Source organism: Rhinolophus hipposideros, assembly GCF_964194185.1.
Source record: "Rhinolophus hipposideros genome assembly, chromosome: 6".
NCBI lineage: Eukaryota > Metazoa > Chordata > Mammalia > Chiroptera > Rhinolophidae > Rhinolophus > Rhinolophus hipposideros.
The window spans coordinates 59,460,664-59,472,251 of NC_138052.1; the positions used below are offsets into that span (position 1 = coordinate 59,460,664).

General features: G+C 37.6%; 1 pseudogene across 1 annotated transcript; it reads left to right on the forward strand.

Moving 5' to 3' along the window:
- Positions 1 to 2,007: 2,007 nt before the first annotated feature.
- LOC308498666 (heat shock cognate 71 kDa protein-like) lies at positions 2,008 to 3,947 on the forward strand (annotated as a pseudogene). Its single transcript has one exon. The product of its transcript is annotated as a heat shock cognate 71 kDa protein-like (transcript).
- Positions 3,948 to 11,588: the final 7,641 nt, after the last annotated feature.

The following is an 11,588-nucleotide window of genomic DNA, read 5'->3' on the forward strand; positions in this document are numbered from 1 at the left end:
TCCACGAACAAGTGAATGGATAAAACTTTTACAGTATACTCATATAGTGGAATATTTCTTGGACATAAAAATGAATGAACTACTAATTCATGAAACAACATGGTTAAATCTGGAAAACATTGTGTTCCACATAAGAATCCAGATAAAATAGAGCACATGGTGTATAATTGCATTTACATGCATTTCTAAAATCAGAAATGTGCTGAAACTTCAAACAGTGGCCGCTTTAGGGATTGGACAGACAGGGGGAAAACATAAATTTCTGAGATGCTTGGAATGTTTTATATCTTGATTTGCCAAAGCTCATCAAATATACAATTAAATTTATTGATTTTCTTGCATGTTGATTATACTTCAATAATAAACAAGAACATATATATCTATGGGTGTATATCTGATATAATTAGGCTTTTTGGCTATTATTTCACTCTCTAAATATATTCTGATATTTGAGACAGTATTAAATGCCTAACATACATAAATAAATAAATACAATACAATAAAAATACTAAAAGTTCAAACTACATTTTTGGTAGTTTTAAACTATGATGTAAGCTAACTGAAATTTCAACATGAAATTCAAGTTCCCTGAAAATGAATTCAAAATTGAGGAGAATAGGGGGAAACACTCAGTCAAAGAAAACATGAATGGTTAGAGTTCTTAGATGAAAATATACAAATCATAAAAAGATAGAAATCTCTTTCTTTCCTGATAACTGAATATACTGATTTACCACCTCATAGAAACTAAAATAAAACAAAATATCAATGCACAGTATTTGCTTGATGTTTTGAGTCAGCTTCAAAAAGGCAACCTTTTGTCTTATATATAGAGATCTAATCATGCAGTTCAGTGATCTGCATCTATGACTTTACTGCTTGAGAGTGAAATTTGGCTGTTAAATATAACTAAAGATTAAATTGGCGCTCAAGTGAATGCATCATTTGTTTAAGTTTTTTTCACTCATGATGACATAAAAATTACTAGGCAAGTAATGTCTAACTCTCTATAATACTCCTCTTTTCCATTTCATTTACTAGTTTCAAAAACATGCTTACAAATCAATAATTCCCCTTTAATCTAACGTAACATTTTTCTGTTTTCTCTAACTTTTAGATTATATTCATATTCTAGAGCAAAAGATGGAAATCAATTCAAATATAAGTTGAAAAACCCTACCGTGCCTTCCAGTGGAGTGCACTCCACACCAAATGTCTGTGGGTCCCATCTCTCCTTCATGTTGTTCATCAACTGTGTTCCACAATTTAAGGTTGTTGCCTGTTGTTGCCAAGTCTCCCTGAAATACTCTAATTGTCGCCTCCACCCATGTATAATCCAGTCTTCATGTCATCTAATTAATATCCAGAAATATACAGTCTATCTGTGGTTGTAACATAAGCTCAGCCAAGATGGAATTCTCTAATCAGTAGTTTTTAGTCATTTTGGGGCTGACAGATGCTTTTCAGAATGTGATAAAAGTATGAACTAACTCTCCCAAAGAAAAAATTATGCACACACACATGTTCATGCACACACACACACACACGCACATTTATATATATGTGCATATATATTGGATATACACATATATGTAAATTATATGTATTATTATCAAAATGTGTTTATTATTAACAAGTGCAGGGTCCTCAGTGGGTTTTCTGGTCACTAGACTGAGAAATCATTCTTAAGCAGGCATCCATATTTGGTTTTACCTGCTGTTCTCTGTAAACCATCATCTGAAGTAGATTTATGCTGAAGTTTTATGAAATCCACAGGATTCATTAAGAATAAAAAACTTTGGAATAAACATGCCAAATAATAAATGATATAGACTGTAGTTCTAATATCAGTTTCTAAAACATTAACAACAGAAAAGCTATCACATAAAAACTACGGAGGAACTAAAATAAATTTTAATAATGTTAAGACCAGGAGGGCCTCATTGAATGCGGGGGCAGCTGTCGGGATCTGTCTTCTTCGCGAGATGCATTTACACTGAAGCAGCCATGTCTAAGGGATCTGCAGTTGGTATTGATCTCGACAACACCTACTCTTATGTCGGTGTCTTCCAACATGGAAAAGTGGAAATAATTGCCAATGATCAGAAAAACCTAACCACCTCAAGTTATGTTGCCTTTGCTGATACTGAACGATTGACCAGTAATGCTGCAAAGAATCAAGTTGCAATGAACCCCACCAACATGGTTTTTGATGCCAAACGCCTGATTGGACATAGATTTGATGATGCTGTTGTTCAATCCAATATGAAGCATTGTCCCTTCGTGGTGGTGAATGATGCTGGCAGACCTAAGGTCCAAGTAGAATACAAGGGAGAGACAGAGAGTTTCTATCCAGAAGAAGTGTCATCTATGGTTTTGACAAAGATGAAGAAAATTGCAGAAGCCTACCTCAGGAATACTGTTGCCACTGCTGTCGGCACAGTACCTCCTTGTTTCAATGACTCTCAGCGTCAGGCTACTAAAGATGCTGGAACTATTGCGGGTCTCCATGTTCTTAGAATCATCAATGAGCCACTGCTACCGCCACTGCTTCCGGCTTAGACAAAATGGTTGGAGCTGAAACAAATATGCTGATCTTTGACTTGGGAGGTGGCACATTTGATGTGTCAATTCTCTCAATTGAAGATGGAATCTTTGAGGTCAAATCTACAGCTGGGGACACTCACTCAGGTGGAGAAAACTTTGACAACCAAATAATCAGCCATTTCGTTGCAGAGTTCAAGCGCAAGCATAAGAAGGACATCAGTGAAAACAAGAGGGCTGTCTGTCGCCTCCGTACAGCTTGTGAACATGCTGAGCGTACAATCTCTTCCAGAACCCAAGCCAGTATTGAGATTGATTCACTCTATGAAAGAATAAACTTCTATACCTCTATCACTCACGCCTGATTTGAAGAATTGAATGTTGACCTTTTTTTGTGGCACCCTGGACCCTGTAGAGAAAGCCCTTCAGGATGCCAAGCTCGACAAGTCCCAGATCCATGATATTGTCCTGGCGGGAGGTTCTACCTGTATCCCAAAGATTCAGAAACTCCTACAAGAATTCTTCAATGGAAAAGAGTTGAATAAGAACAGCAACCCTGATGAGGCTGCTACTTATGGTACAGCTCTCCAGTTAGCCATCCTATCTGGAGACAAATAGGAAAATGTCCAAGACTTGCTCCTGTTGGATGTCACTCCTCTTTCCCTTGGCATTGAAACTGCTGGTGGAATCATGACTGTCATCATCAGGCACAATGCTACCATTCCTATCAAGCAGATACAGACTTTTACTACCTCTTCTGACAACCAGCCTGGTGTGCTCATTCAGGTTTATGAAGGTTAGCGGGCCATGACTGAGGATACCAACTTGTTTGGCAAGTTTGAACTCACAGGCACACCTCCTGCATGCCGTGGTGTTCCTCTGATTGAAGTCACTTTTGATATTGATGCCAGTGGCATCCTCAGTGTCACTGCTGTGGATAAGAGTACAGGAAAAGAGAACAAGGTTACCATCACTAATGACAAGGTTTGCCCGAGCAAGGAAAATATTGAGCGCATGGGCCAGAAAGCTGAGAAGTACAAAGCTGAAGATGAGAAGCAGAGGCACATGGTGTCTTCCAAGAATTCACTTGAATCCTATGCATTCAACATGAAAGCAACTGTTGAAGATAAAACACTCCAAGGCAAGATCAATGATCAGGACAAACAGAAGATTCTTGAAAAGTGCAATGAAATTGTTAACTGGCTTGTTAAGAACCAGACTGCAGAGGAGGAAGAATTTGAACATCAGCAGAAAGAGCTGGAAAAAGCCTGCAGTCCCATCATTAGCAAGCTGTACCAGAGTGCAGGAGGCATGTCAGGAGGAATGCTGGGCGCTTCCCTGGTGGTGGAGCCCCTCCTTCTGGTAGTGCTTCTTCTGGACCCACCATTGAAGAGGTTGATTAAGCCAACCTTGAACATAGATTTAGCATTGTTCCACACAAAATACAGAAGGACCCAAATATGTAGCAAATTCCCAACAGTTTTAAAGTTGGGCTGCTATATAGTAAAAAAACAAAACAAAACAAAACTGGGCATTCTTGATACTTGAATATGGAATATGTGCACAGGGAAAGGAAATAATGATGTACTTTATAAGCACTGTGTAGTAAAGTGGAAAATGCGATGTCTTAAATAAAACTATTTAATATTGGAGGGGGAAAAAAGACCAGGAAAGCAAAAATACTTTCCTCCCTGATGCACTAAATGTAATGAAGTCCTTTGTTCTTTCTCAATTAGAGAAGCTTCTTGACACTTCTTTATATAAGCAGAAAAAGAAGATCACCTCAGAACAAACGTCAGAACAGTTCTTTAGAGAACTTTGACAAGTTCTGAGTTTACACAAATTTAAATAAACACTTTGTGCAAAAAAAAAAGTTTGTCAACATAGCATGACTGTACTAATGTCTTGTTATTAATATTCAGCAATCAGAAGGGAATGGACCTATTTATGTAAGAAAACTAGAGGTCTTCCTGGTGGCGGGAGTGAGCAAGGTAACTGATCAAACACAATCTCCCTCTCCCTAAGGTTCAAAGTTCTCAAAAATCTGTCAGATGGATTTTGGTATTCTTGATTATTTACTATAATTTGCTATCATACATAGCATTAATTGTCTGACCATGAGAGAAAAGAGAGTCAGAGTTATGCTACAGGCTTAACAAAAGGACATGAAGTTCCTTACAGCTTATGCAATTTGGGAAAAATGATGTGTAGACCTAGAAGCTCGGAGCTAGAGCATTATAGTGGTCCAAGAAAGGTCCTCTGTTACCTACTATTGGTTCCACTTCTCTGAGTGAACCCTGATGGAATTTGGCACTGAGAGTGACTCCAGAGAAACAGATGCCTAAGGATGAGTTCTCTGAATTGTTTCTAGGATTTATGAAATGAGATCTCTGATCTGATTCGATATAAAAGCATTAATGACTCTGCTTCCAGTGGTAACGAAGGCATTGATGGGCCACAACATCCCCTGGAAAATAATTACTTAAGTTATCATGCTTAGATGTTTGTAATCAAGTGTCCACAAAAGGCAAAGCTCTAGGTGATTATATATTTGTTCCCATAGATTATTTTAGTGAACATAAACAGAATAATGCAGATGGTTGGTTGGTTGCTTCAGCTGCACTGGAAAGCTTAAATAAAAACGAAAAGGACAAGCTCAGAGCTTTAAATTTCTAGTTTAAAGCCTTGCATAAGGGACTTGAAAGTCTCTATGACTTTCCTGAAAGAAAGTCTTCTTCCTATAGCCAGAGTCAATACTTCTGAAAACCAAAATAAGCAAACTGAACTCCTAAACTTGTGAGGTCTCTTGTTCAAGTTAGGGAATTGATTACAAAGGAATGAGATTCTAACAATTGGAATGGGGTTAGAGGACAGATTCCAACAAATATGGGAAACTTGCAGTAGGCTGAGAGAACTGCTCAGCTGTGAAAATGTGCTATATTTCCTGCAAAAGGAAATATATGACTCAAAACAGCCAAGAAGGTAGAGCTCAGAACCTTGGAAAATTATTCCCAAGCCTTCAGACCATTCAACTAACTTCCAGTATTATTCCGTATGCGTTTCAGAAATTCTATGGCCAGTGATTCACTCAAGCCTCCCATTTCTCACATTTAGAACAGGAATGTCTACAGTGGTTGTCCTATGTCCACCACACCATTGTATGTCAGGTGTGTGGGAGCACTTAACTCATCTATTCAGGTTCACAGCTCAAAATGAACTGTGCTCAAAGAGCTGTACTGTATCTGAAGAGCTTTGTCAACACCTGGACCTGATTTTAAGGACAAGATTAAGGACTTTGAGCTGATGATACAATGAGATGAGATTTTGGGCAGCTTGGGAGGGAGAGAGTGTATTTTGTATGTAGGAGGGATGTGAATCATTGGGGGCCAGAGGGCAGACGGCGGAAGCCAGCATCCAATATGGTCCCCAATCATCTACCTCTAGAAATTCAGTCTTTTGTATAATTCCCTCCCTTTGTGTGTGAGTTGAATTTCGTGACTCAGTTCTAATAAATATGATATAAGTAATAATACAGAGGGTGCCAAAAAATGCATACACGTTTTAAGAAAGGAAAACTGTATTAGAATTGTAATATTCAATATATGCTGATAACAGAGGATGAATACAAGTAACTTTGACTTCTGCAATTACAAGAGGTGCTCAAAGTAATTACCATCAGCGTCCAGACACTTCTGATTATAGCGAACTACTGCTTGAGCAACTGTGACCAAAGCGTTCACGTGTATACATTTTTTTGGCAGCCCCAGTATATCACCTCTGAAATTAGCTTATAAACATCCGAGGTGCTTTCTTACTCACTACCTCTGAGACACCTGGTGTGAGTGAAGGCAGCTGCCATGTTGTGAGGTTTCTTATAGCAAGACCCCCAGAGAGGGGCCAATATCCAGGGATGAATTGAAGCCTCAGTCTTATAGCCTACAAGGAACTGACGTCTGCCAAAAATCTTGCAAGTGACTTTGAGAGCAGATTTATACTCTAGTCAAGGCGTCAGATGAGAATGCAGGCCCAGCACACAGTGTGGCCGCCACGTCGTGAGAGCCCTTTAGTCACAATTATCCATTTAAGCTGCTCCTGAACTCATGATCCACAGGAATTGTGAGGTAATGTTTGCAGTTTCAAGCTGCTAAATTTTGGAGTAATTTGTAGCACAATATGTGCTAATGTACTACTTCTGAAATAAACAAACAGAATTATAAGAGGTAAAGACTATGTTTCCAATATCAGTATCTTAGGTTTTCCACAAAGGAACTGAAAAGTCAACCTAGCAGCCTTTCTAAGGGAAGGATATCTTTACTGCTCTGGTTTCCATTGTGCATGTTGCTCATTTTCACTGATACTCTTTTCTGGATCTAATATTCTTTTATTTTCCACATCTTCACTATTAGAATTCCACTTACTTGTTTCAATGCCTGTACTATTAAGTTTCAGCCTTTGTGTGTTCAATGCTGCAAGTACACCTTAAGCACTGGATCTTTATCAATTCATTTTCAATGCAGAGTCTATTTCTAGTGTGTTCTACAAAATACCAGCTATAGGCTTTACTTGTTAACCATGGGAATGACTGTGATCTGTTTGCTTGGCCCTGCAGTTCCTTCTGCAGACTAATCAGTCAGCCTTTAATTTATATTTTTTCAGTCAATTGTGTCATTTCTGTATGCTGAGGCAAATGCGAGTTGTTATTCTTATTCTCATTATAAGCAGTAAGAAAAGGGAGGAAAAACATGCCTATAATCTTAGATAGTTGTGCAATTGCTCTTTTACTGAAAATTGATTTCAGGATAAGAATACCTCCAGGTTTTAGGCCCAATTCATGCATGTTGTCCCAGGATTATTGTTAGCACATCCTTTCACTCTAGAAAGTGTCCAGATATAAATGATAATTTTTGACAACTGCATTTATAATCCAAATTGTTCAATCTAGAGAGGCAGTGTTGAACTGTGATAAGGAGTGCCAGTTCTGTCACCAGAAAACTGTAATTGAAATCCGAATGCCACCTTTTTTCAGGTTTTGGCTCTCATGCAAATTACTTACCTGCTCCTCATCTCCAAAATACGGGGAAAAAAATAGTAATAGGAACTTATAAATTTGTATGGGTATTCAGTAAGTTAATAAATGTAAACTCCTAGTATCACAATAAAGCAAGTCATAATCTTTTTGATAATAGAAAGTCTTGCCTTCAATTTGTAAAAAAATGCAACACCTGTGACGCACAATAATGCTTTATAAAACAAGGTATGTCTGCAAAGGTCATATAGTAATCACTCAATAAATGATTAGTGTTATGGTTAATTTTCTGTGTTAATTTGACTGGGCCATGAAGTACTCATATACTTGATTAAATATGATCCTGGCTGTTCTGTAAGGTTGTATTTGGATGAAATTAACATTGGCATTGGTAGACTGAGTAAAGCAGATCGTCCTCTGTAACGTGGGTGGGCTTCTACCAATCAATTAAAGGCCTAACTAGAATAAAAAGGTTGACCCTCCCCTGAGTAAGAGAGAATTCTTCCTGGCTGACTACCATCAAAGTGGGACATTGGCCTTTTCCTTACTTTGGACTTGAACTAAAAAATCAGTATTTCTTTAGTCTTGAGGCTGCATGCCTTCAGACTGCAACTACACCATTGGATCTCCTAGGACTCTGCCTTGCCAACTCACCCTTTAGATCTTGGGACTCCATAACTTTGTGAGCCAATTCCTTAAAACAAACAAACATCCTATTGGTTCTGTTTCTCTGGAGAACCCTGACTAGTACAAGTATTAAACAGGCTATGACAAAATTGCTTAGTAACCAATTGTATGCTAAAAAAGGAAGAGAACACATTCTTCAACTTTTCCACCTGTAGCTTTTTTAAAAAGTGAAATTTAACACTGATCTTGAGCAAATCCGTTTATAAAATATTCTGTAGGGATTGTGATTAAATTAGCATAGATGCAAAAGAAAAGTAGAATACTATCATTCAGGGGTTGTGTTCTCAGACTTTTGTTTTGATATAATGATGGAGATGATGATGATGGTGGCTATGATTATGGAAATCAAAAAATTGTTACAGTCATCATTTTCTTAAAGTAAAGCTGCCAAGATTTGAATCCAGCTGTGAGGTAGACAATATTTTACAAAGTCAAAGAAACAATGCATTCCTGATCATTAAAAACAGATTACTCAAATTAAAATAATAATGAAGCACAATTTAACCTATCAGAATAGCAAAGTATTTTCCTTTCAAATAACAATAACTGGTTTTGAATAGTATCCTGTGAAATGGGTAGTTTCTTAAGTTTAAAGCAATTACAACCTTGGAACTAATTTAACTTTAAAAAGGCTTATCTAGGAAAGTAATTAGACATGCACACTCAAGAAACAAACAAGAAAGTAGTCTTATTTGAAAGAGTGAATGATTGAAAAAACAATGATTATTCAAACTATATCACATTACTTTAAGATACTATTATGCAAGTATTAAAATTATGATTATGAAAAACTTCTCATGGCATACCAAATAATGTTAATTGATAAAAAAATAAGGTACAATATAATTGCAACCAATTTTTTAAAAATTTTAAATTAGGCAAATAGAGCATAATGTTAATTTTATTTCTGGGTAAGATCATACCTTTTTAAAATAACATCCTCAAAATTTTAAAATATATTTTCCCAAACTTTCACCAATATGCCACACTACTTTAATTACATGAGGAAGAGAATAAACTACAAATACTATAAACAATAAACAAAAAAATGGTCTGCTTATTTGTTGTTATATATTCTGTACTCAGCAGCATGCCTATAAGGAATGTACAGTCTGACTGAGGAATAAATAAAATATTTACTGAACAAAGATGAGCTTGGTATTTGCCATGTGGACTTTAAAGCACAATAGGACTTAATGCAATTTCTTGGGTTATCCAGATCTGTGAGCTAGGAAATACCTGTCACTTTGAGAGCCAATTTTTCAGAAAATATAAGCTTTTCAACATCAGGAGGAAAGTAGAAACTTGTATTTCCCACACAGCATCCATAATATGAACACTGGGAGAATATAACTGAGTGAATGTATCAAAATACTAAATTATTATAAGTGCATTATTTCTTAATTTCCACAGTAATGATACCATTTCACTGAACTTTAAATTCGTGGTTGTTTCCTTGAATACAAATTAATAGAAGTACAAATTCCAACAACTTCAACTCACTATATTGTTCTAAGTAAAAGTTTCCATTAAAATCACCCATAAAGGATAACCATTGTTAATAGTTCATGTTTTTTCTTCTAAATGTCTTTCTAAGTATCTATACCTCTCTCTCTCTCTCTCTCTCTCTCTCTCTCTCTCTCTCTCTCTCTCACTCTCTCTCTCTCTCGCTCATCAGTTCTATGTTATAGAAACTATAAAATTATTTTACACACACACACACACACACACACACACACACTATATCTAAATCTTTCTATCTAAAATGATGTTAATGTTGGCTTTCAGGAATAGACTAAAATGTGGCAATTGCCCTTACAGACACTTGCAACAATCAGAGAGCAGACTTTGATAGACTGTTTTTAAATATGTTTAAAATAATTCATAACCGTTGTCCTCTGCAGTGTGAGTTTTCTGATCCTCCCATCAAGGCCTGAAGTTTATAACCACACTCCTTGAATACCAAGTCACTTTCTGACTTGCTTTCACCAACAGAATGTGGTTAGAGAGATGTTATTTGACTTTAGAGCCTATACCTAAGAGAAATTTAACATTTGGCAAATTCTTATCCTGTCCATATTGTAAAAATTGAGAAAGCATGTTCCGAAGAGAACACTAAGGGTGTGACTACACATCCTTTGAAAGGAGATTAATAGGGTAAAATCTCAGACCATTCACAATTCTTGACAACTTTCATCCTCCAATAAACAAGACTGGCTGTGATGGGCAGTCTCAATGTGGCCTCATGATGGCCACTGCCTGGTGCTCAAACCCTTCTGGGTTTCCCTGCCCTTAAGTATGGGTTGAAGCTGTGACTTGCTTTAAACCATCAGAATATGGAAAAGGGCATGAAACACGTGATTATGATATGTGAGTGTTTGACATAAGACTGCAGTGATCACCGTTTGGGTTTCTTTCTCCCTGGCTGACTTTAAGGTAGCAGTCATATGGAGGAGTCCCACATGGCAAGAAATGCAGTAAGCGTCTAGAACTAAGAAGTGAATTCCTCCAATAACCGAATGAGCTAGAAGTCCATCTTTACTCAATCAAACCTCAGATAAGAATGCAGCCCCAGCTAACACTTCGATTGCAGCTTTGTGAGACCCTACTGGGAACACTGAGCTAAGCTATACCTAGACTCCCAAACCACACAGAAACTAGGATAAAATAAGTATCACCAAGCTTGTGGTGACATTGTAATGTAGCAACGGGTAACTAACACATTGCCTTTCTCACAGGGAAGCATTCCAAGGGAACACAAGTGGAAGATACAAGATCTCTGATGTATAGGCTCTGAAGTCAAAAAACATCTCTCTAACCACAGTTTATTGGTGAAAGCAAGTCAGAAAGTAATGTGATATTCAAGGAGTGGGGTTATAAACTCCAAGCCTTGATGGGAGGAGCAGAAAACTCATACTGCAGAGAAAAACATTATGAATTATTTTAAACATCTTTAAAAACAATCTACCAAAGTCTGCTTTCTGATCGTTGCAAGTGCCGGTAAGGGCAATCGCCACATTTCACTCTTTTCCGCAGGGCCCTACGTCCCAGTGTGGTACTCGTGACGCAAGTGAGGAACAAAGTCCTGACACACAGGTTCAGACAGAGTGAGTAACACAGCTTTATTAGGGAACCAATGTCCCTCCAGAGGCCAATGCTCTCCTAAGCACACAAGGTTATACAGAATAGAATGGACTTGAATAACGAACCAAGTTCCAGGGTCAGTTGAGATGGAGAAGGTCCCTCATCCTGGAGAGGCAACTGGGCCCACTACGGGTCTGAGGCAAGCTGGTCTTGCAAGGAAGAGCTTCGGAGAGTCCCAGAGTATCGC